The sequence below is a fragment of the Macaca fascicularis genome, chromosome 10 (genome assembly GCF_037993035.2).
Source record: "Macaca fascicularis isolate 582-1 chromosome 10, T2T-MFA8v1.1".
Classification (NCBI taxonomy): Eukaryota; Metazoa; Chordata; class Mammalia; order Primates; family Cercopithecidae; genus Macaca; species Macaca fascicularis.
In genome coordinates, this window is record NC_088384.1 from 17,727,742 (window position 1) to 17,754,249 (window position 26,508).

General features: G+C 46.3%; 1 protein-coding gene and 1 long non-coding RNA gene across 3 annotated transcripts in view; one reads left to right on the forward strand and one right to left on the reverse strand.

Moving 5' to 3' along the window:
• Positions 1-12,643: 12,643 nt before the first annotated feature.
• Positions 12,644-14,992, reverse strand: LOC135965435 (uncharacterized). The gene is made up of 2 exons (XR_010578366.2): positions 14,846-14,992; positions 12,644-13,970 (listed from the first exon to the last, which is right to left on the reverse strand). It is a non-coding gene; the product is annotated as an uncharacterized lncRNA (long non-coding RNA).
• The window catches only part of LARGE1 (LARGE xylosyl- and glucuronyltransferase 1), a 633,576-nt gene continuing 620,623 nt past the window's right edge, over positions 13,556-26,508 (forward strand). The window contains exon 1 of one of the 2 annotated variants that reach the window (XM_005567477.4): positions 13,556-13,900. The gene's annotated coding sequence lies outside the window, so the exon portion shown is untranslated. Of the gene's footprint in view, positions 13,901-16,270; positions 16,371-26,508 lie in introns of those variants that run through there. The other variant, XM_045364291.3, reaches the window with a different exon arrangement.

A 26,508-nucleotide genomic window follows, 5' to 3' on the forward strand; every position in this document is an offset into this window, starting at 1 on the left:
AACCCTGTCTCTACTAAAAATACAAAAATTAGTTGGACATGGTGGTGCACGCCTGTAGTCCCAGTTGCTTGGGAGGCTGAGGCAGGAGAATCGGAAACTCAGGGTAACTCAAACCTGAGTTTTCAGTAGGACCACACTGCTGCTCGGCAATCCATTTATTCATCTCTTTTGATTCCCCTAAATACCGTCAATAGCTCTTCATGTCCTATGCTTCTCTTCAAGACTCTCCCTCCTACTCACTAAGTTCCAGCTATACTGACCTTTGTTTAATTGTTCAGACATGCCAAGTTCTCCTGCCTCATTGCTTTGCACATGCTCTACCTCCTACCTGGAACGCTTTTTAAACTCACTAATTCTCTGAATAACTCCTACTTTATTTATTTATTTATTTATTTATTTACTTACTTATTTATTTTTAGATGGAGTCTTGCTCTGTCACCCAGGCTGGAGTGTAATGGCACGATCTCGGCTCACTGCATACTCCACCTCCCAGGTTCAAGCGATTCTCCTGTCTCAGCCTCCCGAGTAGCTGGGGTTACAGGTGCATGCCACCACACTTGGCTAATTTTTTGTATTTTAGTAGAGATGGGACTTCACCATGTTGCCCAGGCTGGTCTCGAACCCCTGAGCTCAGGCAATCCACCCGCCTCAGCCTCCCAAACTGCTAAGATTACAGGTGTGAGCCACTGTGCCCGGCCCATTACTCCTACTTTATATCTCAGCCTCAATGTCCCTTCCTCAGAAAGACTGTCTTTTTAAAAATTATTTTACTTTAAGTTTCAGGATACACGTGCAGAATGTGCAGGTTTGTTACTTAGGTATACATGTGCCGTGGTGCTTTGCTGAACCTATCAACCCATTATCTAGGTTTTAAGCCCTGCATGCATTAAGTATTTGTCCTAATGCTCACCCTCCCCTTGCCCCACCCGCCCCACAGCCAGGCCCCGGTGTGTATTGTTCTTCTCCCTGTGTCCATGTGTTCTCTTTGTTCAACTCCTGCTTATGATTGAGAATATGCGGTGTTTGGTTTTCTGTTCCTGTGTTAGTTTGCTGAGAATGATGGCTTCCAGCTTCATCCATGTCCCTGCAAAGGACGTGATCTCATTCTTTTTTATGGTGGCATAGTATTCCATGGTGTATATGTCTCACATTTTCTTTATCCAGTCTATCATTGATGGGCATTTGAATTAGTTCCAAGTCTTTGCTACAGTAAATAGTGCTGCAATAAACATATGTGTGCATGTGTCTTTATAGTAGAATGATTGATAATCCTTTGGGTACATACCCAGTAATGAGATTGCTGGGTCAAATGGTATTTCTGATTCTAGATCCTTGAATTGCCACACTGTCAGAAAGACTGTCTTGAACTCTAACTTTGCTTATGTCTCATAGTACCTCTCTCATTTTCTTTGTGGCATTTGTGCCAATGAATAATTATGTACATAGTTGTGTTCATTTGCTTAATGTTTGTCTGTGCAACCAGAGAATACCTTCTGGGAGACAAAGAACATGTCTGTTCTGTTGATTGCTAGCACCAGTCTAGAACAGTAGGCCCTCAATTAATCCTGGTTGAATAAATCAATATTCATCAACTCTGATGTCTCCATTAGAGACCTTTTCCACCAGTTTTCAGCATGGACTTCACCTGTCTTAAGCAATGTGGTAAGAGTTAACTCCCTTACCACACTGGTGTCCATAAAAGGATGAATCTAAAACAATAATTCGGTTAGGCTAATCTGGCTTACTTTGGTGATCTCCCCATTCCAAGTATGTTTTCCTGTGCTCTGTTGAAGTGGACAATTATCTCCAAGAAAAGCAGCAGTATCTGACTTCCCCTCCCCCATCCAACCCCATCCTGTTTCTGTCAGGAAGTTGAAGGATGTGCTTTTCACTAAAATTACAGCATCAAGCACATCTTCCAGAAGTCGATGCACATGAACAGATGCCCTAGAATCATGGGACAAAAAAATAATAAGCTACAACCGCTCCCTCGTGAGCATGAAATACCTTTGTCCAATTACACCTTGCCTTTCACAATTTTTTTACCAAAAAATGATATGTATGTAACTGCAGAAAAATAACAAGCTGCACCACACAATAACAAGGCAAAGTGGGCCTGTTAGTTGAGTTTTGCTTTTTGTTTTTTGTTTTTTTTTTGTTTTTTGAGATGGAGTCTTGCTGTGTCACCCAGGCTGGAGTGCAGTGGTATGATCTCGGCTCACTGCAAGCTCTGCCTTCTGGGTTCACGCCATTCTCTTGCCTCAGCCTCCTGAGTAGCTGGGACTACAGGCGCCTGCCACCACTCCTAATTTTTTGTATTTTTTTCTTTTTCTTTTTTTTTGTAGAGACGAGGTTTCACCGTGTTAGCCAGGATGCTCTCGATCTCCTGATCTCATGATCCACTTGCCTCGGCCTCCCAAAGTGCTGTGATTACAGGTGTGAACCACTGAGCCGGGCCTTTTGTTGTTGTTGTTGAGAGACTGAGAGTCTCACTTTTTCGCAAAGCTGGGGTGCAGTGGTGCGATCTTGGCTCACTGCAACCTCGACCTCCCAGGTTCCAGTGATTCTCCTGCCTCAGCCTCCCGAGTAGCTGGGATTACAGGTGCATGCCACCACGCCCGGCTAATTTTTGCATTTTTAGTAGAGATAGGGTTTCACCATATTGGCCAGGATGGTCTCCATCTCTTGACCTCGTGATCTGCCCACCCGGGCCTCCCAAAGTGCTGGGATTACAGGCGTGAGCCACCGCTCTTGGCGGAGTTTTCATTTTCAACTACACAGATGGAGATGGAGAAGCTTAGTCATGCGTTACCTTTATTGGGCCTATAGAAACGGCAGAAGCCTGGAATTCATAGACGGACCCTTCAACAGAACTCCAACCACCTGCCTTCTATTTCAGAAACTCTAGGTATTGACTCACCAGATTCTGAAAGGTTCTTGACGTCACAGGAAAAGCAGAAGAGGGACGCACAGTGAGAGGAAGAGCTGGGAATTGTAGTTTTGCACACTCTACTTGTTCAGAGTATCAGAAAGCCAGCTGGAAGGGAAAAAGAAGTTTTTTTAGTCTTGATTCAGCAAAGCCACATAAGATGCGAGTCAGCCAGGGAGGGGACTTTCAACCAGGAGTTATTTGTGCATATCAACCTTTTGTCTAGCTGTAGAGCTGAAAAATAGTTCAAAAGTACTACTCTGAGAATTGGGCGATGGGAAATCCATCAACCTAGGGTATTTGTAAACACTGGGTGTAGATGGATTTGTTCTTACTTGAGGATAAATGAGAAGAAAGCACCAACCACACTAAGTCAGTGGAAAACACTGCCCAATAAGAGAAAGGGAAGGAAAGGGAATATCTTAAAGACTTAAAGAAAGAGAAATTGTCTCCAAATGATTTACTATGGGAAATAAAGTAATGCTTTAGAATGTGCTTGACATTGATAAAACCGTAGCAGAAAGGCCAAGATGTCAAGACAAAGAAAATGAAATTAAAAGGGAGACGGGTGACATAAATAAGGATTGTAAGGAGAATGAAAAATGGAACAGAAATGGAAAAATTAAAGCCTACAATGAAGCCGTAAAGAGCAGAATTGAACATACGGAAATTTAAGTCAGTAATATGGAAGATGAACCAGGGTCAGCCTCTCAGAAGGCATTTATCAATGATTCGGGTTGAAAATAATGAGATAGTGAATGACACTTATATTAGATGGCACATACAGAGAAAAAGTACAAGCACTATCCTGAATCTTTACCCACTTCCTCCTCAGTTCTTTAGTTAAGACTGCGAACAACCAGCCAGGCGCTGTGGCTCACGCCTGTAATCCCAGTACTTTGGGAGACCGAGATGGGCGGATCACGAGGTCAGGAGTTCAAGACCAGCCTGTCCAGAACAGTGAAACCCCACCTCTACTAAAAAAAATTCAAAAAGTTAGCCAGGCATGGTGGCACGTGCGTGTAATCCCAGCTACTTGGGAGGTTGAGGTAGAAGAAATTGCTTGAACCTGGGAGGCGGAGGTTGCAGTGAGCCAAGATCATGCCACACTCCAGCCTGGGCAACAGAGTGAGACTCCGTCTAAAAAAAAAAAAAAAAAAAAAAAAAAAAGATTGCGAACAACTAGCTGGGCGCAGTGGCTCACACCTGATATACCAGCACTTTGGGAGGTTGAGGCAGGTGGATCACGAGGTCAGGAGTTCAAGACCAGCTTGGCCAGCACGGTGAAACCCCTGTCTCTACTAAAAAATACCAAAAAATGGCTGGGCATGGTGGCTAACGCCTGTAATCCCAGCACTTTGGGAGGCCGAGGCGGGTGGATCACAAGTTCAGGAGATCGAGACCATCCTGGCTAACACGGTGAAACCCCGTCTCTACTAAAAATACCAAAAAAATTAGCCAGGCGTGGTGGCGTGCACCTATAGTCCCAGCTACTTGGGAGGCTGAGTCAGGAGAATGGGGTGAACCCGGGAGGCAGAGCTTGCAGTGAGCTGAGATTGTGCCACTGCACTCCAGCCTGGGCGACAGAGCGAGACTCTGTCTCAAAAACAAAACAAAACAAAGCAAAACAAAAAAACTAAAAAATTAGCCAGGCATGGTGGCATGTACCTGTAATCTCAGCTCCTCGGGAGGCTGAGATAGGAGAATTGCTTGAACCTGGGAGGCGGAGGTTGCAGTGAGTTGAGCTCGTGCCACTGCACTCCAGTCTGGGCAACAGAGGGAGACTCCATCTCAAAAAAAAAAAAAAAAAAAAAAAAGATTGTGAACAACCTTCAGAAAGCCCCTGAGGTTTTGCTTCTAGTGGCTCAGAGCTGTCCCTCCAACTTCATGTCTTCATGTCTTACCTTTTATTCTGATCTCCTTTGTTTTTTTGTTTGTTTGTTTGTTTTTTTCTTTTAAAGTACTGACACTTTATAGAGGCAAGGTGGCATGGTGGTTAAGAGCACACATCTAGAAATAAACCACCTGTGTTTGGATTCCAGGTCTACTGTTACTGTGTTATCTTTGGTAAGTTATCTGACTGCTTTAGGTCCTAGTTATCTAATCTGTGAAGTGGCCATGATGGTGACAGTAACAGTAACTGTTAACACCTCACAGGGCTTACTATAATTAAATGAGCTAATGTGTGAAGGTGTTTTGAATAGTGCTAGTTGCAAATTGCAACTCCATGGTAAATCATTATTCTAATTTTTTACATTGTCCCTGGTTTCTTCCTTTCTATTCAACCCCAATTAGTACTTCAGGGTTGATATTTCATTTGAGGCTTTTAAGGGACGCTCTAGATTTTGGATTCTCTCTTGGCTGTACTTTCTGGAGGCCATGCAGAAATCTTATCCTTACCTCTTGAATGCTACCCAAACCACAGTCTGGGGCTAGTATCCCAGATCCTCACATAGGGAAGTGAAACTAGAATTACTGATATTTATTGAAAGGAACTACAATAAATAAGTAAACAGAAGTAAGAAAGCCAAGCGTGGTGGCTCACGTTTGTAATCCCAGCACTTTGGAAGGCCAAGGCGGGCGGATCACGAGGTCACGAGATCAAGACCATCCTGGCTAACACGGTGAAACCCCGTCTCTACTAAAAATACAAAAAATTAGCTGGGTGTGATTGCGGGCACCTGTAGTCCCAGCTACATGGGAGGCTGAGGCAGGAGAATGGCGTGAACCTGGGAGGCAGAGCTTGCAGTGAGCCGAGATTGGGCCACTGCACTCCAGCCTGGGGGACAGAGCGAGACTCTGTCTCAAAAAAAAAAAAAAGTAAGAAATATGCCCAGATGTACTCTGTGGGGGCAATTTGGTTAGCATTTAGGAACTGGGGGATGCAGTGGCTGGGGGGTGGTGGGTGGGGGAAAGGCTATATTAGGAGGCTGATGATGGACAGGTGGGTTTTGTGAGATTCCAGGTGAGAAATAGGGTCTGAGTTAAGACAGTAACAGTTTGGATGAAGCAGAGGGAATGGATTTGAGGGATATTCTGAGGGTAGGTTGGAGAAGGATTAGTAATTGAGGAAAAACAGTAGATGAAGCTCATGAATAGTTAAGAATTCAACTTATTACCTTTTAGTGTTTTATCTCTATCTACTTGACCGTGAGCCACTAAAAGAACAAGAACTGTCCTTATTTTTCTTAAAATCCTCCATGGTCAGCATAGTAACTGACACAAAGCAGGGATGTATTTTCAACTAATCCTAGAGCGAACTTAGCTTTTCAGTCTCTGATCTCTTAAACAAATGCTTTACCACAGCAATCACACCTTCTGCTTAACATTCTCGCTGTTTCTCAAAGCTCAAAACTTCTTCCCTTTACAGATGGCCAAATCTTGACAAATCTTCAAAGTCCAACAAGGGCCTCCTCCTTTTAGAAGTCTTCCAAAGACAACATGGACCATGGTAGCCTTGCTCTTGCAGACTCACGGCACTGATTGTCCTCAATGCATCTTTCATGATTACTCAGTGACAACTCTTCCACTTATCTAATACTTGCAAAGTCACTTAACTCATAAAAGTAGACTTTGTTCCATGAATTGGATCTGGAGATTCTCAAGTATAGGAATCATATCCATATTTCTTTCAGCACACTCTCCCCACTACTCTCACCCTGTAGAATGCATAGCACTTGAGCATGTGAATAGTAGCTACCCAATAAATCATGGGCCACATAACCACTCAGTTTCCACTCCTAAATACTCAGGTTGCATTTAAAATCTTTTTAAGTTAGAAATTCTTTTAAAATATTGTTTAAGATAAGAAATTCCTCACTTTCTAGCAGGACTGGATAAAACACTGCCAGAAACAGCCCCTCCCTGGCATCCAGACATTCTTTAATCTCCCAAGAGAGAGAAGACCAATTTGAGGCTTGGATCTGGGAGTTTAACTGGGACACAATTACTTGCCCTCTTCTCACAGAGGTCATCAATCCAAATCCCCTAATTCTGTGAGCACAGCGCACTCAAGTCCAACTGTACAAAAATCAAAGCCGAAGCTCCAAGTGCCAAGGTGAATAAAGGACCTGTTACAGGAACTTTAAATCATCAGCATTTCTCAAGTCAGATTCTTGCCAGAGCGTAGATCTACCAAGGTTAAAGCAAGCGTTCTGGAAGCAGACTCCAGGTCCCACGACAGAAACACTAGCAGGAACTACACGGCAGAGGCAAGGATGGTTAAAGGACCAACCGAGCAGGTGGGGTCTCAGAAGGACCAACCAAGCAGGTGAGGTCTCAGGATTTGATTGCAGATGCAAAACGAAATTAGAATGATATCCAGTCCCCCAGGCAAAAGAAAGGTGTGGTTGAGCAGAACAACCATATGTGATGAGTGTTGGGTGGAGGATGGGAACTTTCTTTCTTCCACAGAAAAGTGGAAGAAAGCAAACCCACTCCCTCAAGCTCTTTTATAAGGGCCCTAATCCCTGCCGTCATGACTTAATCACCTACTAAAGGCTCCACCTCTTAATACAATTATGCATATGGGACATCTAGGCCTCTGTTCATACCATTATAGAACAGTAAATAATTTCCAAACTGAATTTCACTCTGGTGTACCCTTCCAGCACTGGTTATAATTGCATCCAGGAATAGGGTGGATGAGAATTGCTGAGTCTGAATCTTTTGGCAGTAGGTCTTTATTACCTGTATCGGTTAGGATGTTCAAGTAAGAGAAGACTCAATTAAAACTTACACAATAGTTGGTGTTTTTTGGCTCACATAAACAAGGAGCTTGGAGTCAGGACAAATGGGTTGGTTTCATTCAGTGACTCAATGATATCACCAAGGGTCCTAGGGCAGGTAGTTAGTTGGTACCCAAGAGCCACTTCTTCTCCTCCTTTGCTAACAAAATCAAAAAACGTTCCATTTCTAGATGGTGATTCTTGACAAACTTAAGTCAATCACAAGAAGTCTATTAATAAAAGGGAAGACTCTTTCTACATGCTTTTTACCACCCCCACCCCCCGCTTCTGTTGATGACTGTTGTGAAACTTTAGTTTTAGTCTTCTTAGTTTAAAATACTTTAAACAAGAGACACACAGCAAAGGAGATGCAGCATAGAGCAATTTATTGCAAAGGAGGAAGTATACTCTGAAAGCTAGGTGCGAAGTAGATGGTACAACCTGAGAAAAGATTCAGGATGGTATAACCTGAAAAAAGATTCTCATCCTAAGGATGAGACAGCAAAGACTGGCACTAGGGAGACTCACTTTATTGGAGTCTTATATGATTATTCATAAGGGGGTGGGGAGAGGTGTTACTAGTAATCATGTTCTGGGTGGTCCTCTAGGAGCCCATGCACAGTAGCTGTACATGCTTATTCATATGTTGCATGTCTCATTAGGATCTTAAATATCCACCCAGGGGTGCTTTTCTTTCTTTCTTTTTTTTTTTTTTTATCATTACAATGAACAAAGGGTCAGTCTGAGGACAGGTAAAATAAAAATGCACCTGCCTTTTGCACAGGAGAAATTCCCAACGGGAGATAGCTTTGCTTGAGTGGGCTTGACTACAGTATGAATGCTGGGGCTTACTGTGTTGATGGTGCAATTAGTACAGTTCCTGCATCCCGAGGACATGGTTACTTACTTGACTACCTATCCTGCCTCAATTTGGATGCTGGTTTGAGAACACAATGTCTGGAGCTCTCACAGCCATCTTGTGATCATGAGGAAACATGGAATGCCAATATGCTGAGAAGGCAGAATATCAAGACTAGAAGATCTTGAGTCCTTGATGAAAATGTTGAGTGGTTGCACCAAACCTGGACTTACTTACCTTGAGATTTCTCATTATGTGAGATCATTATTATTTAAGGTTAGCTGGGTATTTCTCTTATTTGCAGCTCAAGGCATTGCTAACTGATATGGGTTGGGTTTTCTGTCTCTGTGCTCTGTTATCCTCAGTGTCAGCTTTATCCTCTGTGATGGCAAAATGACTGCAGAAATACTAAGCTTTGTATCTGTACATCACATTCGTCCAGAAGGTAAAAACACACTTTTAGTGATCCAGCATACACATAAGAGTTGTGAGATTCACCTTGACTGGACCAGCCTAGGTTACCTACTCAGCTTTGAACCAATGATAGTGGTCAGTGGTATGGAATATATTGATTAGTTTATGCTATTCAGGATCTGCTCCCGGAACTGAGAATAAGAATCAAAATAAAACCAGGATTCTTTTAGCAAATGCCCTCAATGCCTTGCTCATATCACCTAGGCTCACCTTGGTGATCACCTCCACCTTTGATGGGCAGTTTCCATATACACTAAAGACTTCCGACCTTAAGCACCTGCAACTCTCTGCTAAGGTTATTCTCTGGCCACAGAAGCACAAGTGAAGTCTCAGGCATTATCAATTCCCAGGAACCACCCTCAACAGATGATGGAGTTTGATGGATAAATATTTCTTTAGGTTTCTTGATCTAGTGAGATGGTTCTTATGTTCCACATTTGTAGTGTCCAACACAATAAGCCAACACATGTGGTTATTACAATTTAAATTAATTGACAATAGATAAAATGAAACATTCAGTTCCTCAGTCACATTGGCCTCATTTCAAGTACACAACAATTTCATGTGGCTAGAGGTTGCCATATTGGACGGTGCAGATAGGTCATTCCATTGCACAGAAAGTTTTTTTGGGCAGTGCTATTCTGCACGGTCTCTCTGAGCATCCTCTCAGAACTGAACACATGTTGATCACTTATTAATTCACCTTTTCTTAGCCTTCTTTTCTTACCTATTTTGTTTCCTCACATCTTCACTCTTTCTTAGTCCATTTGTGCTGCTATAACAAAATATCTAAGACTGGTAATTTATAAAGAACAAACATTTATTTTTTACATTTTCGGTGGTTGGGAAGTCCAAGATTATGGCACTGGTGTTAGGTGTCTGGTAAGGGCCTTCCTGCGGTATCCTCACATGACAGAAAAGCGGAAGAACACAAACCCACTCCCTTAAGCCCTTTTATAAGGGCCCTAATCCCTGCCCTCACACGACCAACACATGTCTTCTACATTCTTGCTACTCAAAGCATGGTCCACGACTGGCAGATTTTTAGAAAAGCAGAATCTTGCCAGGCGTGGTGGCTCACACCTGTAATCTCACCACTTTGGGAGGCTGAGGTGGGTGGATCACCTGAGGTCAGGAGTTCGAGATCAGCCTGGCCAATATGGTGAAACCCATCTCAACTAAAAATACAAAAATTAGCTGGACATGGTGGTGGTCGCCTGTAACCCCAGCTACTCAGGAGGCTGAGGCAGGAGAATCTCTTGAACCCGGGAGGCGGAGGTTGCAGTGAGCCGAGACCGCACCCCAGCCTGGGCGACAGAGCGAGACTCTGTCTCAAAAAATAAATAAATAAATAAAAAGGAAAGAAAAGCAGAGTCTCAGGCCTCACCCCAAACCTACAGAACCGGGATCTGCATTTTAAAAAGATTTCCCAGGTGATCTGGCTACACAGTCAACTTTGAGATGTTCTGCCTCATAGCTCTCTTAAACAGAGGGAGGAGAAAACAGAAACTGATAAAACATACCCTTCAAACAGGGCTTCTCACTAAAAAGCTCCAAAAGGTATATGTCATCATCTTTCATTTCAGGACTCTGGTGCTTTTACCAATGTTTACATTTTTCATTTTCATTTTTGTCTTGAGGATCTTATGGCCCACTAGCTTGAGCTCCCCTTTCCTTGAGAAGAAAAGCTCCCTTTGTCCTTTGAGTTGACCTCTTTGGCACTGATTTTTTCCTTTCTGTCTCTAGAGGGTCTTTGACTCCCCAGTTCAGCATTTTATCATAAGGTGGTCAGAGAGCCAACACCTGACAAAGTCCTACTCCGACGGACTTTCACAGCTGGCGAGCGAATAAACCCTCTCTCCTAAAGACAACGGGATTCTCTATCTACAGCCAAATTTGTTCTAATTAGCTGGCTCTCAGCTTTGCAGGACAAGTCTTCTGGAGGTTAATAACGCTATTTTGAGAATACCTGTATCTTGCCTGTTAATGAACATGATGATGTGAACATAAAATATTTTTCATTCCACAAAGAAAGACAGTCCCCATTCCCTATCTCATGTCTCCATTCTGGACTTGCTTTGTTTTTACTTAAATTATGTTCAAATCACACTTCCATTAGTGTTAATTCGGTGGCTTTTGCAATGTTTTTTTCGTTCTTTACCTAACAAGTGATTTCTTTGCTTAGCCCTGATGGAGGCATTTGTTTTGCTCAGGAATGTCTTTTGATTATTGGCCTAAATAAAAGAGCAATGTTTCATGCCAGGTGCTTAAATTTTTGCTTGAAGTGTGTTGGGACACAGCATCTTTGGCAGATATTTATCTAGCATTGGTTTAAGGAAAACTAGGCTTTTTCAAACCCATGCTATCTGAATGCTGTTTGATTCTTGACCCTCATAAAGGACATCTTAACTTTACCTGCTGGTAAGATGTGGAAAAAATATTATGTGACTGCTAAGGATCCGGAAGCCCTGAAAATTTGATTGCTAGTTAAAAATTTTAGGCAGCTTTCTGTAGGATCAGACCCAACATTTAGTTGTTTTGACAAATATAACATTAATTAAGATACTGCAATCCTTCCATACTGGCTAAGTTACCCTTGGAGTAAGCACCCCTCCACTACCACTGGCTGCCATTCCCACTATACCCTGCCTCCTCACGCCTGCTGCAGGAACCACTCCTTCCTCCCAACATTACCACCACCATTTCACCAGAACCCGGCACTAAAGAATACATGTCTGGCCTAGCAGAGGCCTTCAGGACTCAGCTCTAATGCTAGTGCCCCTGTGGCTGGCTTGACTTCAAATAAGTTGGCAGGTGGGTGCCCTGCTGTACAGGTTGCTAAATCTTTTAAATATCCTCTGTGAGAATTCAGTCGTCTTGTTATCTGGCTCTTGAAGAATGTGCAAAACATTCAGAAAACAGTCCTCAAATCTTTGAAAGAACGTCCTGTTTGGAATGGCAAACAGAATTGTGCTGACCTTAAGACGGTTGAGAGTATTAGGTAACCCTCCTCTCAAGGATACAATATTTCCTTTCTTGGAGGTGAGAAAAGAGTTGAGAAACTAGATTGATTTAGGAGTCAAAATTGGACTCAGGTCATGTATTACATAAAACTAGATTTGCCTCCAAACTTTGCATTATTATTATTATTTTTTGAGATGGAGTTTTGCTCTTGTCGCCCAGGCTGAGTGGAATGGTGTGATCTCGGCTCACTGCAACCTCTGTCTCCCGGGTTCAAGCGATTCTCCTGCCTCAGCCTCCTGAGTAGCTGGGATTACGGGTACCCACCACCACACCTGGATAATTTTACTATTTTTCGTAGAGTCAGGGTTTCGCCATGTTGGCCAGGCTGGTCTCGAACTTCTGACCTCATGTGATCCGCCCGCCTCAGCCTCCCAAAGTGCTGGGACTACAGTGCACTGTGTTCTTAACCTGTCTTTAGATTCCCCGGTTCCTTGTATCAGGTACACAGAAAAACGGAGTGTTTTCTGGCTTCCTCTTTGAGATGCCTTTAGGGCCCCCTAGTGGCTGTTTTAAGACCTCAGGTTTCTTAGGATTAAGGTCTCCTTGACCCTAATAAAAAAAATCAGACCTTTCCGAATCTCTTCAATGACAGGTACAATAACTGTGTGGAGATAAATAGATAACAGTTGGTTTAGATAGCTCAATTTATTTTTTTCATTTTTCGGTTCTCAGCAAAAGCTGTGCTCATTCTTTAGAAATAACAGATATATCACCTTACATATTTTATTCTGCATTCTCATACTATATCGTAGAGGAAATCCTTTTAAGACATTTATATCTTGGTTTGTGTCAAAGGGCTATAATTCCTAGTAACTACATCCTACTTCAGGGTTTCCATGTATATTCATATACATATTTAGTTGCTTGGACTGGGGAGTTGAGGTGCTTTACAATTTTCCAACGTAATACTTTAAACGTGGGGGCTTGATGTACTAACCAGAGGGCTCAGTATGTGGCATATTTCAGTCTGACAACATTAATATCATTTAGAGCATTAGCTATGCCAGTGACTGCAGGAACTTGCAACCTTTATTTGATAAAACAAAGCTTTTCCACATTTAAGGTGCTTATTGACCAATGCAAGTACATTTTGTGAAATCCACTAATAAGGCATTATGTCTTCAACATGCGTTACTGACCAGCGTGAACATTGCTATCTCCCCCACGATGGTCACATTTTTCTTTCTTAGATTCTATCTAGAGAATGTACACTTGAGTAATTATAATGGAGATATTTCTTTCCCGCAAGCTTATCTTTTAGTTGCTGATGTTATTCAATTATTTCTCCTTCGCTTGTAAATTTCAGGTCTCTTTTCCTTTCCTGAGTCACGTTATCTTTATTAATATGCTAATATGCTGTAACAATGCATTTTACACCACTAATGAAGTGAAGCAAAGCAAAACGTAAAAAGAAAGTACAAATTCTGGCTTTAACTTTACCCGGTTCCGGGGCGGGGGTGGGGGTGAGAGAGGAGGAAGAGAGTAGGAAGGAAGGACATTCGGGCGGCAAAAAAATAAAAATGATCCCCTTGTTTTCAGCGCGTTCTAGAACAGAGCTGCACGTCAGAGGAAGAACTGAGCAGCCTTCGAGCTAAAACAATTGGCATTAAACTTTGACACTTCAATGGTCTCTAGAATATTAGGTAATAGTTTTTCATATAATGTTCTTCTCCGATACGGTAATGGCATCAAAACAGATCGGCTATGCCTGCAACGTGCACGGTGAGACTTATCCCCGCAGAGATAAGACAGCAGGACCCCAGCCTCGCAGTTAACTTATCCCGAAGCTCCAAAGCAAACGTCTTTTACTTCTTCGCCGGGGACGCTGCTGTGCCACCGCTGCCTCCCTTTCGCATTCTGCTGGGCTCCGTCAGCCGCTGAGATTAGGTAAACAGCGCCCCGGAGCCGGGGCAGAGCGGGCGCTGCTGCTGCTGGTGGGGGTCGTTGTTTCAAGAGGCTGGAGGGAAGGGGGATGGGAGAAGGGTCCCAGCTCGGTCAAGCCAAAGGCCGAGAGTGTGGTTACCTAGGCGGGAGCCAGGTCCGGAGCGGAGCAGGGGCCGAGCCTCGGAAGCCCCTGCCCACCCCCAGCCCGACCTCGAGGAGTGGGGTCAGCTCGGCAGCCCGAGCTCGGCGGCCTTTTCCCGCGCGCCCCCTCACCAGGCCATCCTTCCCCTGCCCCTTCCAAGAACTAGGGTGGGCTTCCCGCTGCCTCGCCAGAGTCCTGGAGCGCGGAGAGGCGCGCAGAGGGGAGGCAGAGACCCGGCGGCCCGCGCGGCTGGGGAGAGGTGGAAACCCGGGGGGAAGGGGACCCCAGAAGCCCTGGGACCGAGCTGGGGAAAAACCCGGGAGCTGGATCGCGCGCCCGGAGCTCCAGTCTCCGAGTCGGAGTTGTGCAGCCCTCGGCGTCCTCTTTCTCTCCCTGCCTCTCTGCTTTCGCCTCCTCTGGGTCTTCTCTCGAGGGCATCCTCCTTCCATCCATTCTCACACCCCCGCCCTTGTACCCTGACCCATTTCGCCCACTCCTCCTGTGGCTTGGGAGGACTCTCAGCACCCCACCCTCGTTCCTAGAACTGGGAGGCTGGAAGTCCATTCGAGGGATGTTGCGCGCCGGGTTCTTATGCCAAGAGGGAAAGAGCGAGAATAAAACCAGCAGGGGAGGGGCGTGTTGTGCGTGCACGGGGTGTGTGTTTGGGGTGGGGGAAACAGAATGTAGTTTCCTCAGAGGAACAGGAAGCCTTGGACAGGATTCTTGGAAACTGAGCCCAGAAAGATGCCGTCAGAGCCCTTCAGCGGGGCTCCTCACAGACTCCAGCTGCCCCACACCATGCCCACCTCTGAGAGAAGCGGCGACCCGAGGCGGGGAAACTTCCCACTTCTCACGACGGCTGTTTTGTGCAATTTGGGGAGCACGCTGCATGGTCCTGCAAGCCTGCGAGCGTCTCTAACACGGCAGCTGCGAGCCCGTCCCGCTTCCCTTCCCCCTCTTTCCGCGAGGCACGCCAAACCCGAGGCGGCCGGGAGCGGCCGGGGTGGGGGGGAAGAAGGGCGGGGAGCTCTCAGCTTGCACCCTTTCATCCCGACCCGGCCCGGGATCCCGGCTCCGGGTGTTGCTTCCGCCTGCCTGCCAGCGAGCTGAAGAAGCACTGGGGCGGAGTCTCGCCGGGGGGCGGAGCCTTGCGGGGGCGAACTTTCGGTCCGCGCGGCTGCGGAGCTTGCCATTGGTCGGCCGCTCGGTCACGGGGTCGGAGGCGGGCGCCAAGGAGGGCGCCGGCCCCGCCCCCGCTCGGAACCCAGCCCCGGTTCGCGGTCCCCCCCGGCTGCACAGACATGACACAGACACACAGTCACTGCAGCTGCTGAGCGAGTCCGGAGCTCTGGGCACGCGGAGGCGGCGGGGCCAGCCCGAAGCCCGGACCCCAGCGCCCGCCCCTGTCGGCCCCAGCTCGGCAGCCCCCTCCTGACCGGGCGCGGGAGGCGGGGATCGCGCGCCGGCTCCGGCCAGCGGCGCCCGGCTGCCCGTGGCGGCTGCAGCGGCCGCCCAGCTCCGAGCGCCGGGCGCTCCGGGAAGCCGGCGCATCTCGGAGGCGGCGGCGGCCGAGGCCGGCGAGCGCTCCCGGCGGCGGGGGCCGCCCGCCTCGGCTCCCCGCACCCACCGCACCGCGATCCGCTCGCCGCGCCTCCGCTCCCGTGACCTTCCCGCGGCGCCTCCCCTAGCCCCGCGCCCCCGGCCCCGCGCCCCAGGCCGGGGCGAGGCCCTCTCCGGCGCCTCCTTCCCGCGGAGCCCCTGGCGGGCGGCGCAGGCCCTGGGGGAGAGCGCGCCGCGGCCGGCTGCAGTCCCCCCCACCGCGCCGCCGCGCTCGGCGCCTGGCCCGGCCGGTGTGTTCCTGCCCCGCCGCCGCTCTGGAGCCCGGGCGCCCGAAGCTGGGGGCGCGGCCGCGCTCGCCTCGCCGGGCCGTTCGCGGGCAGGCCCTGCCCTGAAGGGACGAATCGGCTGGGAGCGCGGGAGGTGGAGTCGGCCCCGGCGGCCGCTCCCTGGACCCAACCCGAGGCGGACCCAGGCCCCTGCCCATGCGGGGCGCCCCTGGCTCGGAAGAGTCCCCCGGGCCGGGAGCAGCTCCAGGCAGCGGCCCCGGAGGAAGAGGAAGAAGGGACAGTGCTCAGCTTGGGCGACCCGGACCCTCGCCGCGGCATTTGGAGCCGGGGGCAGTCCCGAACTCTGCGATTGGCACCGCCGCTCCGAGTAGGGCAGCGCCTGCCGGGACCCTGACCCGGACCCCGTGCGCCTCGTAGGCGGCGGCGCCGCCGCGCCACCCGGTTCTTCCGCGTCTCCCTCTGCCTGGCGGCAGTCACGGCTAAGGTAAGAGCCCCGGAGTGCGAGAGTCGCCGCGGGGGCGCCGTGGTGTGCAGCGCCGGACAAGTTCTCCGAACCTGTCGCTGGTACCCCCTGTACTCGGGATGCCGGCGGGGAGGCCGGGCACACCCTCTGCTGCCCTGGCCGGGAGCCCTGGAGAGGCTGGAGGTGGAAGCCCTCAGTCTCCGACGTCCCGAGGACCCCCTCAGGGCCTGCTCCGCTTCTGGGCACACAGGCTGCTGGCAGGGGAGCGAGCCGGGAGTTGTTTCTGGTTAACACCAGGAGTGCGTGTGACCGATACTCGCACCCGGGGCCTCACTTGTTAGCGGTGAGCACCTGTGGTTTGCGGAGCCTGCCGCGTTTGGAGAGGCCCGTCTTGGGCGGTACACAACTACCTTTCCTGGTGTGATGCTGTGAATAACTTTTCTTGTTTCTTCTTGCAGACAGTCCGGGGCAATTTGGGGGCGAGCAGCTACAGCTTGCGAGTCCCTCTTTAGGACAGAGTGGTTGGTTGGCATTGCTATCTGTAGGGGGGGAACCCAGCCAGCATGTCCTTCCTATTAGGCAAAGCTGCTTGTGAGGAGTGATCAGTGTACAGCTATCCAGACATTCTTGTAAATGTCACTACTTTTGAAGTTTTGGAGTGAGGACTCCAAAGTTTGTGTATCCTCAAGTTATTTAGTTCATTGCCTTATCCTCTTTTAAATGTTCCTCTTAAGGAACCTCAGTTGTACAAGCCTGTCCTTGCCTGTTTGAAATTTATTAAACCTATGAGCTTCCCCCAGAACAATCTGATTTTAAGTGGGTCACTTCGGAGGGAACAGATTGTCTCTTGTACACTGAATCCATCCCTTGGGTGACCCTGTTTAATGGGGATGGATTTTTTTTTTTTGTCCCTATGCTGATGTACCTCGGTTGAGCAGGTTTCTGCTGAATTCAGAATCCGTGAATTTTGTCACTCAGTCCATTAAAATGATCTCCTGAGGGAGCAAAATAGCAGCTTACATTTTCCGTGAATGTCACTGGAAGTTTTACAGGGTCTTATGTAAGTGCCCAGAGAGAGAGAGAGAGGAGGGAGTCGGGGGAGATCAGGCTCCTGCTTCCTTCAAGGGAAGGAACGGAGGGGGTGGCAGGTGGGGGCGTCCACCTCCCTGATATGCAGATGCCTATTCTCTCTGACACAGGTGTGGAGACCTGAACTGCTTATCATTCCGTGGAGGCGGTCACCTCAGGTTAATTTTTCTCCTCACCTCTCCTCTCTTCCCACCTCAGGAGTCAGCTTCGATAGACTTAAGATAAGGAAAGCTTCTAAATTAAGGAAGGAACAAGTGGTGGTGGTTTATTTTCCCATCTCTCACAAATGGGTGACATTACTCACCGGCACACTTGGTCCTCACTAGGGATCAAAATAAAAGAAATAAAAACGCCGGCTTTAAGATTTCACACATCTCTTAGTGTACCTTTATTGTTCAAGAGTACTTTACTTCAGTGAAAATTGCTTGTGGAGAACACATTTATCGAGCCTGTCCCTGTTAATTCCATGCCAGGAAGAAAACTCACTGGAACAGAGAGGCAAAAGTCACCAAGATTTAGAGGTTAGTGGGTTTTCGAGAGTGGCGAGGAAAGGAATCAAATCTCCCTAGCAGTACAGAGAGGGTTTTAAAGGGAAGATGGGATTGCTGTGGAGTGAGCAGTAGCTGCTGACAAGTGTGGGCCCTCCTGCTTCACCTAATGAAGTGTGCTGGGGTGTGGATGAACTTTTTGATGTGAGCTAATGCAGAGATACCTTTGGTTTTTAAACCATACCTGGAAGGGCCTTAGAAATGAAATGAAAGGGTTTTTTCATCTCATCATAGGTCTCGGAAGTGCTTCCATCTCTTGGGAAGGTTGTGAAGGTTTCCTTTGTTTCCGGGTTCCTGAGCTGCGCTTTAAAGTTGATGCACAGTGCAGGGAGGGTGCGTCCTGTAGTGTCGCCATCCTTCAGCCACCTACAGTAGCAGGACACTAGGGGGGACTAGTTATCTTTTCCACCACTGAAGAAGAAGAAAACACCAGGGCCTGTGTTACTGTGGTTTATCTTGAGGGTTCATGAGCCTGCGATTTATGTTGAGGGTTCGTGAGACTGTGGTTTAATCTTGAGGATTCGTGAGACAGACTTTTTGGTATCCAGTACAGGCTTGCACTAATGAGTGGATTCTGAGTGCCTAACGGATGGGCCTGCTCACATCTAAATTGTCATTTGGACAACTTAGAACCAGTTAACTGCAAAATGTTATGTGACATTCTGAAAAGACTCAATTACAATCTCTAAGTATTTGAGGACTGTGCAAAGGCTCTATCCTTTGACTATTAGACCATCCTAACTTTAAGTTCCCTAACAGTTTGTAATCAACACTTCTGTTTGGTTTTTGATGGCATATTTCCTGCAGTCATCATAAAATCACATGGCTTCAAAATGTCTCTGCAGTGGACTCCATCAAAGTTCAAATTCCCCTTAAAAATACATTCTTTATACTTAGAGGTGTTTTGACAGCGTAGTTGCACTTCCATCTCAGATGCTCTCTGCACCTTTAGTAGTATGAAATCATTAGTGTCTACAGGCCTTCCAGCAGAATTGGAAGATAATGCTGCTTCCCTGAAGAGCACTGACTGCCCCATTGCCTAGATTTACCCAAGTAGCTAAGTCTTATCAAAGCTGATTCCCGAGGTGGGGGGAGACAGGCAAGATGCAAGGTAGAGGCCAAGAAGAGCCTGCTCAGTTTAGAATACTGTCACAAAAACAGGTAAATATCACCAAGATGTTGGTCATACGGGATTCCTAAAGGCCCAGTTCAGCATGTAGAGTTAGACTCTGTTTGAAACCCGTGAACCCACCTGAGTTATTACTTCTCCCTGAACCCTGGGTCTGGTAGACTGCATTTGTGACCCTTTACCCATATGTGTAGTGCATATTTAGGTGGTTGAAGGGGAGCTATTGTTGTGGTCTAGGAAAAATGGTCAGCAGAAAGCTTTATTTCTAACATTCAGGCTTTATAGATTGATTCTGTTGGGCGCAGAACAGCCAAGGGGTAAGAGATTGGAACAGGAAAATACCATTGCATTTGCCATTGAGCACCAACGATTGAAAACCGATCCTGTGGAGGATATATGCTGTCATCCTAAGACATGAATGGGGTCTTACGAATTTGATGGAAGCCAGATGGCAGAAGTAGAGGCAGGAGGCTGGCCTTCCTTATGGTCCGTGAACAAGATGAAGGTGTCTTTTTGGCTGGAGATTCTCAGAAAGGAGGAGCATACTGAATTGGGGGTGGGGGATATGAGACCCAAAAGGTTGAGAGCTCCAGGCACCCTGCCACTGACACACCTTGGGGATATAGCCACCTTGCAAAATCTGCTTAGTGTTGGTGAGGCTGCTCTACCTGGAGTATTTACCATTCATTGAGAGGTGTTCAGCATTTCTCTGTCACATTGGCATGTGGAGAGTAGCAGGCAGCACCCAGTGAAGTTAAGGCTTCATTAAATGTATTTTATAAGACTTTTCATCTTTTCGTTAACAAGTAATAATAGACCATCTACCCTGTGGCAGGTGCCATGCTGTGTGTGGAGGTTACAGAGGTTCTACATTTAGCTTCTAGTCTTTTATGGGAGGCAGACATTCAACTATTTTTTTGTTTGTTTGTTTCTTTGTTTTTTCTTTTTTTTTGAGATGGAGTCTTTCTCTGTCAGACAGACTAGAGTGCAGTGGCACGATCTTGGCTCACTGCAACCTCTGCCTCCCGGGTTCAGGCGATTCTCCTGCCTCAGCCTCCCGAGTAGCTGGGATTACAGGTGCCCACCACTGTGCCCAGCTAATTATTGTATTTTTAGTAGAGACGGGGTTTCACCATTTTGGCTAGGCTGGTCTCGAACTCCTGACCTCGTGATCTACCTGCTTCAGCCTCCCAGAGTGCTGGGATTACAAGCATGAGCCACCATACCCAGCCCAGACATTCAACTATTATTACCCAGTAAGTACTATCCTGCAAACTTGTTCAAGAGATGAGTTTGAACTTCCCAGGGGAGTAGGAAGGAAGGGAATCGCAGGCAGACAGAACAGCATGGAAACCCTAAAGTTATCTATTGTGGTGTGTATGGAGACTAGTCATAGTACGGCTGGAAGGTGGGATGTGCCCAAAGGGAAATGCAGTGTTAGAAGAGAAATAATTTAATAGGATTCCATGCTGAGGACCGTGCCCCAGCTTCTTGCTCTGTGTATTCAAATAGTGGCAAGAATGGTTGCGAGATAAAATCTGAGAATGCTAATTGGTTATTCCTCATTGTTATTACAAACAGAAAATTTCCTTTTTTGTCCATTATCATTCTACATATAGCATTTTGTCTGTTCTTTAAAAAACTATTAGCAATGCAAATCAAGAAAGGGTCCCTTGTCAACCCTAAGTCTGCCCTCTTGTGTACATGAATTACACTTGGCACTTTCATTATGTCATTATGCAGCAGTGGGAAAAATGGCAGTGTTACCTGACAAATGATATAGTATGAAAAAAACCACACTTAGGTGAGAACAAATTCCATTTTGTCAGATTTGCTCTGGGTAGAGTTATGGTTGTGTTTAACACCTGAACAAGATTCTTGTATTATAATCATTTCAGTTCTAGTCTAAACTTTCTTTGCTGTTAGAAAAGAAACAGTTTTGAATATTTGGAATGGGAGCCTAGGTGCACATGTCTGCACGTGTGTGTTTCTTGAAATGAGGAAACTATGGTGAGGAAGAACAAGCAACAATGTAACCGCCTAAAGGATATTAGAGAGTGTGGAAAATCACAGTTGTAACAGCAATCTCCAGGGCCAGGTATATTTAGTATATTTTTTAGAAACAGCAAGCAGAAGGACAATGGGGATAAAAGTTAGAAGCCTCTCTCTGTGTGTGTGTGTGTGTGTGTGTGTGTGTGTGTGTGTGTGTGTGTGTATCTGTGTGTCTGTGTGTTTACGACTGTATGTTTGTCTTGTCTCTATCATCCATCCCTATGTTGATTGGGAGACAGAGTGCTTTAATCAAGCCTGGGGGATCTGAAGTTTACTCTTGCATCATCCTGTGCTAACTTGCTATGTGACCTTAGAATATTTCTTGATATCTCTGGGCTTCAGGCACTGTCTCTATACATTAGCGTGTTATTGACTTTGTAAGTAGGAATTTAGAGGCCCAGGGAGGGAAAGGGGCTCAGTCAGTCAGTTAGCTTAGCCTCTACACTGACCACTCTTTAGATTTTCTAGTTTTTTCCCTCTAAAATGGAAAGAAAGAGGCCCAGTCAGTTCAAAGGTGCACTCTTCCTTGAAATGTAAAGCACTACAAATACATAAGGCTGAAGAAAAGAATCACAAAGTCTGTGATTGGTCATAGAGCCATTTTCATACAGTAGCAGCCAGACTTGCCTGCTAACTTCTTACCTATGGTGGAAACCCGTTAGTTCTGAAATGTTACACTGTTCCTTGACCACTATTTGAGAATTAAGTGCTTTGTGATTAAAAACAACAGCAACAATGCTGAATATTGTAATTATTTCATAATTAAGTAAATAAAAGCTGAGTTGACCTCTCTGGATTTTGCAAAGCCCTGACTGTAACTTGGGAAGGAAAACCCATTCATTTGGCCTGAATGGGAGATTACCTTGTGGGGGAGCTGTTGGATGAATACCAAGGGTCTTTCGAAGAAAAATAGAGTAGAAGAGCAATTGGGTAGATACACAAGTCAGGAAAATTGCAAAGTGACTTAGGTTGATGCCTCCAAATGTGTGAGTTGCTAGAAAGAGGGCTCCTCACTATGGCTAATCTCCTGGGGGTAGAAGGCATTGCTTATTGGAGAGAGGAGATCTGAAGTAAGTATGGTGTAAATACTTGGAACAGGAGGTCTGTTCCATTCTTATTTGGGAGTTGAAGCCAGTGGAGGAGTGCTCTATTTTAGGAGAAGTGGGCATATAAAATGGGATCTTAAAACCAAATAATTTAAGATAAGTTAATTGCAGTACAAAAAGATTTTTACCTTACTAAAGGGATTCATAGTGAGTCTCCTTTTAATAGCTAATTCCGTTATTATATTTCAAATTATTTGATGAACACAATCATGACAGACCCTTTTGGAAGCCTCACCTGTTATGTAAAACCAAGGACTTTTCAGCTGGGCACAGTAGCTCATGCCTGTAATCCCAGCACTTTGGGAAGCTGAGGTGGGCGGATCATGAGGTCAAGAGATCGAGACCATCCTGGCCAACATGCTGAAACCCCATCTCTACTAAAAATACAAAAAAAATTGGCCGAGCGTGGTGTTGCATGCCTATAGTGCCAGCTACAAAGGAGGCTGAGGCAGGAGAATCACTTGAACCTGGGAGGCAGAGGTTGCAGTGAGTCGAGAATGTGCCACTGCACTCCAGCCGGGCGACAGAGCGAGATTCTGTCTCCAAAAAAAAAAAAAAAAAAAAAAAAAAAAAAATCAAAACAAAACGCACAAAAAACCAAAAACAAAACCAAGGACTTTTCAAACATAAACTAGAATGTTTTAACAAATAACCCACTAGGAGCCTTGTATTCAACTGTATTGCAGAAAGTAGTCTGGTGTTTACGTAAACTGTCATAACTGCTAACCTAACACGTGGAGTTACATCGCTTACTTACTTTTGGCAGATTACTTATTTAACTACTGTTCTTCCTGGAGATAACAGTATTCACCTACCCACCTTCATAAGTTCCTTAATCACCCGCACATTCTACCTCTAAGAATATATCAAGAACAGAAGTGGTTTAAAAAGTAAATTAGGTAAGAGTTTCCAGGATTCTGAGTTTTTATAATTGCAGAAACATGGAATTCATTTTGTTCTGCTTGAGTATACAGGAGAGGCAATGTGTATGAGACATCAAAAGATATCAAAATCAGGCCGGGCATGGTGGCTCACACCTGTAATCCCAGCACTTTGGGAGGCCAAGGTGGGTGGATCACCTGAGGTCAGGAGTTTGAGACCAGCCTGGCCAACATGGTGAAACCCTGTCTCTACTAAAAATACAAAAAATTAGCGGGGCATGGTGGTGCATGCCTGTAATCCCAGCTACTTGGGAGGCTGAGGCAGGAGAGTCACTTGAACCTGGGAGGCAGAGGTTACAGTGAGCGGAGATCACGGCCATTGTACTCCAGCCTGGAAACAGAGTGAGACTTTGTCTCAAAAAAAAAAAAAAAAAAAAAAAAAAAAAAAAAAAAAAATCGAAATCATGCTTGTCTACTGGTTCTTCCTTCACTGTAACGGAAATATCTAGGGCTTTTTTTTTCCATTGTTGTTGTTCCTTTATGTCTTACGAAGGTTTCCAAAAAAGAATTTGTTCTAGGAATGGAATAAAATGTAAGGCGTTTAAGGCTTCAGAGGTAATTTTGGGCAACCTGGAGTTGCAGGTAATCACAGGCTAGGGCTGGAATTGAAAATGCAGCCTCACCCATAATTTGAGCCTCTTTTGTCACATTATGGGGCTGTGCCTTGGACAGGCAGCAGACGCAGATGGAGATGGAACCCTGACTACTGAGAGAGCTTTGCTCTTAACATAGTCCTTTTCTGAATTACCAAGGCCAATTGGGAAGAAAGGACTTGTGGATCTTTCCAGCTCTCTGTGGTAGCCATAGAATTTAGGATGATTTACAGCAGAACATGGGCATCTAGGGATTTCTTTCTTCCTTTTTTTTTTTTTTTTTTTTTAATTCATAAGGGAATCTTGGGCTCTTGAGTTATTCTGTGGTTAGGGATTTCTGCATCTGCCTTGGATACGTTAAATGCATATTTGTTATTATTGAGTAAGGTGAACTTTGCTGCAGCTAACTAGAAGCCATCCCCTCCCCTTTTGTTTTTAGAACAGTTGGCGTAGATCCTTCACGTGCTACCACTGTTTGTTTAATAGCCTCCTTGACTGATGTCAGCTCTCACCTGGGAATGGCATTTTGTGGTGGTTTCAGGAGCCAAGGGAAGCATAGAGGCAAGCCGATAGGCCGGTGGGGCTTTTCCTTTCTTCAAGAGGGGCGCTGGTGCTTAGTAGGTCTGCAGTTAGTAAGTAGTCGTGTCCACACTGAATGATTTATTTTGTGAATGAATGGTCGTGTTTTCATTACTGGGGTGGAGGTGATGGGGGAGGGAGACGAGGGTGAGTAACTGTAGACTTGAATGGTGATGAGATAGACTTGAACTCCTCAAGGCGTCTCCCAGCAGCTTTTCTTTTAAAAATGTGAAGGATATTTCAGATCAGCAGAATGAATTCTCTGAAGGATCATTGTTGTGGTACAAACATTGATGGCTTTGTAAAAGGCAAGGAGAGTACAATACCGAAATGCGTGCTTTCTTTCCTCCGAGTTTGTAGGGATTTTAACTTATCTGGAATGAGAAGAATGGACGTGCTGTCAAGCTTGTTCACATTTACATGCCAAGTTGCCTTGAAAATGCCTGGGAAGACATTTTCAATATGAGAAACTTTAGGATGGTTGTTGTCCAGCATGGATGACGACGATTATGAAATGACTTAGATGTAGACAGGCGCTCCCATGTCAGGAGGACGACGAAGTGAACTTGGGAGAATGGAGGGAGGGACTCAGTACTTGGTGCCCAGCAGGAAGAACTCTCCTCGGCCATATTGGTGTCTTTACCCCTTTGCCAATATGACTCCCTGCCTGCTGGGTTTCTCAGTTACACGAGTGCTCTCTGATGCCTACCCTCTGTAAGGTAGAGCTGCTGTGTTGAGAGAGTACCAAGGCTGGAAGAGACCTTGGAGCCCCACTAGAGCAACACCTTCATTTTACATCTGTGGAAACTAAGGCCAGACCTAAGGGAGGTCAAGATGGTTATTCAGAGGAGAGGTGGAACCAGAACCCAGGCTCCCTGGTCCTCAGCCCTCCCTTCTCTGCAGCATGCTCCGCTTCCATCTGATCTGCACCCAAAGCACCTTCTTCGAGTGTTTCTTTTGTGCCGGCCACTCTCTCATTTGATCATTTTTGTTATTTTATTCTTACAGCAACCTTGGGAGGGGGATGTGCTCACTCTCCCACTTCACAGATGTGGAAACTGACACTTGTGCACAGCCATGTAGAAGGAGCCGGGACTCAACTCTCGGCTGCTCAGACTACTCAGTTTGTTGTTCCAGGACTGACCTTGCCCCTGGCTCCCCTGCCTCTCTGGCCTCGCGATATTTCCTAGGCCTCCTCTCCAGGTTTTCTCTGTTCCCAGCCTACTAGCTGTCGCCTAAAAATGCCCCTTGTTTTCCCACTCGAGTGGCCTTGTTATGCTGTTTTGTTTTTGCTGGATCGAAGCCCCCATCCTCTGTCTTGCCTCTGTCTGGCTGAAATCTTTCCTGACTGTAGACTCTGTGGCACTCTGTCTCTTTGTGGCGTTTCCTTCACTTGCTCAGCCAACGTTGATCAAGCTCCTACTGTGTGCAGGTCCTGGCTTGACAGCAGAACACAGAGGTGCCGAGTCACTCATCATCCTTTCAGGAGCCTCGTCTTGGTGAGGGAGGAAGCGTCTCCTAAGGGGATGAGTGAAATTCAGAGGGCCCGGAGGACAGTGTATTAGGTAGCATTTTGCTTGAAGAGGTCAAGATGAGAATATTTGATTTGGGTCTTAGTGATTAGGAGATGGGAGGATAGGGTAGGAGGAGGCATCACCAAACACCAACCAAATCAAGGGCTGTGCTTGGCCATCTTCGGCTTGGCATTGTCAATATCTACATACTTTAATTCTTATTCCTTCACTTAGATATTAGAGGCTGTGACTAGGTGGCACCCATCCTTGTATCTATGAAAGCACCTTGCTAAGCTCTTAGTACTTACTACTCCTCCACTAAACATTTGTTAAATTAAATTCAGAGTCTCCTGCCCTTGCCCTCAGGGACATAGTTGGAGAGCTTGGAAAAAATATGTCATAAGGTACGCAACAATAGAAGATTAAATGAACAGTTCTGAGCAACAATAGAAAGGATGTAGCAGTGCAGTGAATGGATGTGTGCATTGTGGAGGCTGAACACGGATGGGAAGTCAGAGGTGGGAGCTTCCTTTAGCTTCTCAAACTGAAAGGAGGGGTGGGACTTGAGTTGGGTCTTTGGATACAAGACAGGTAAAATCTGAATGGAA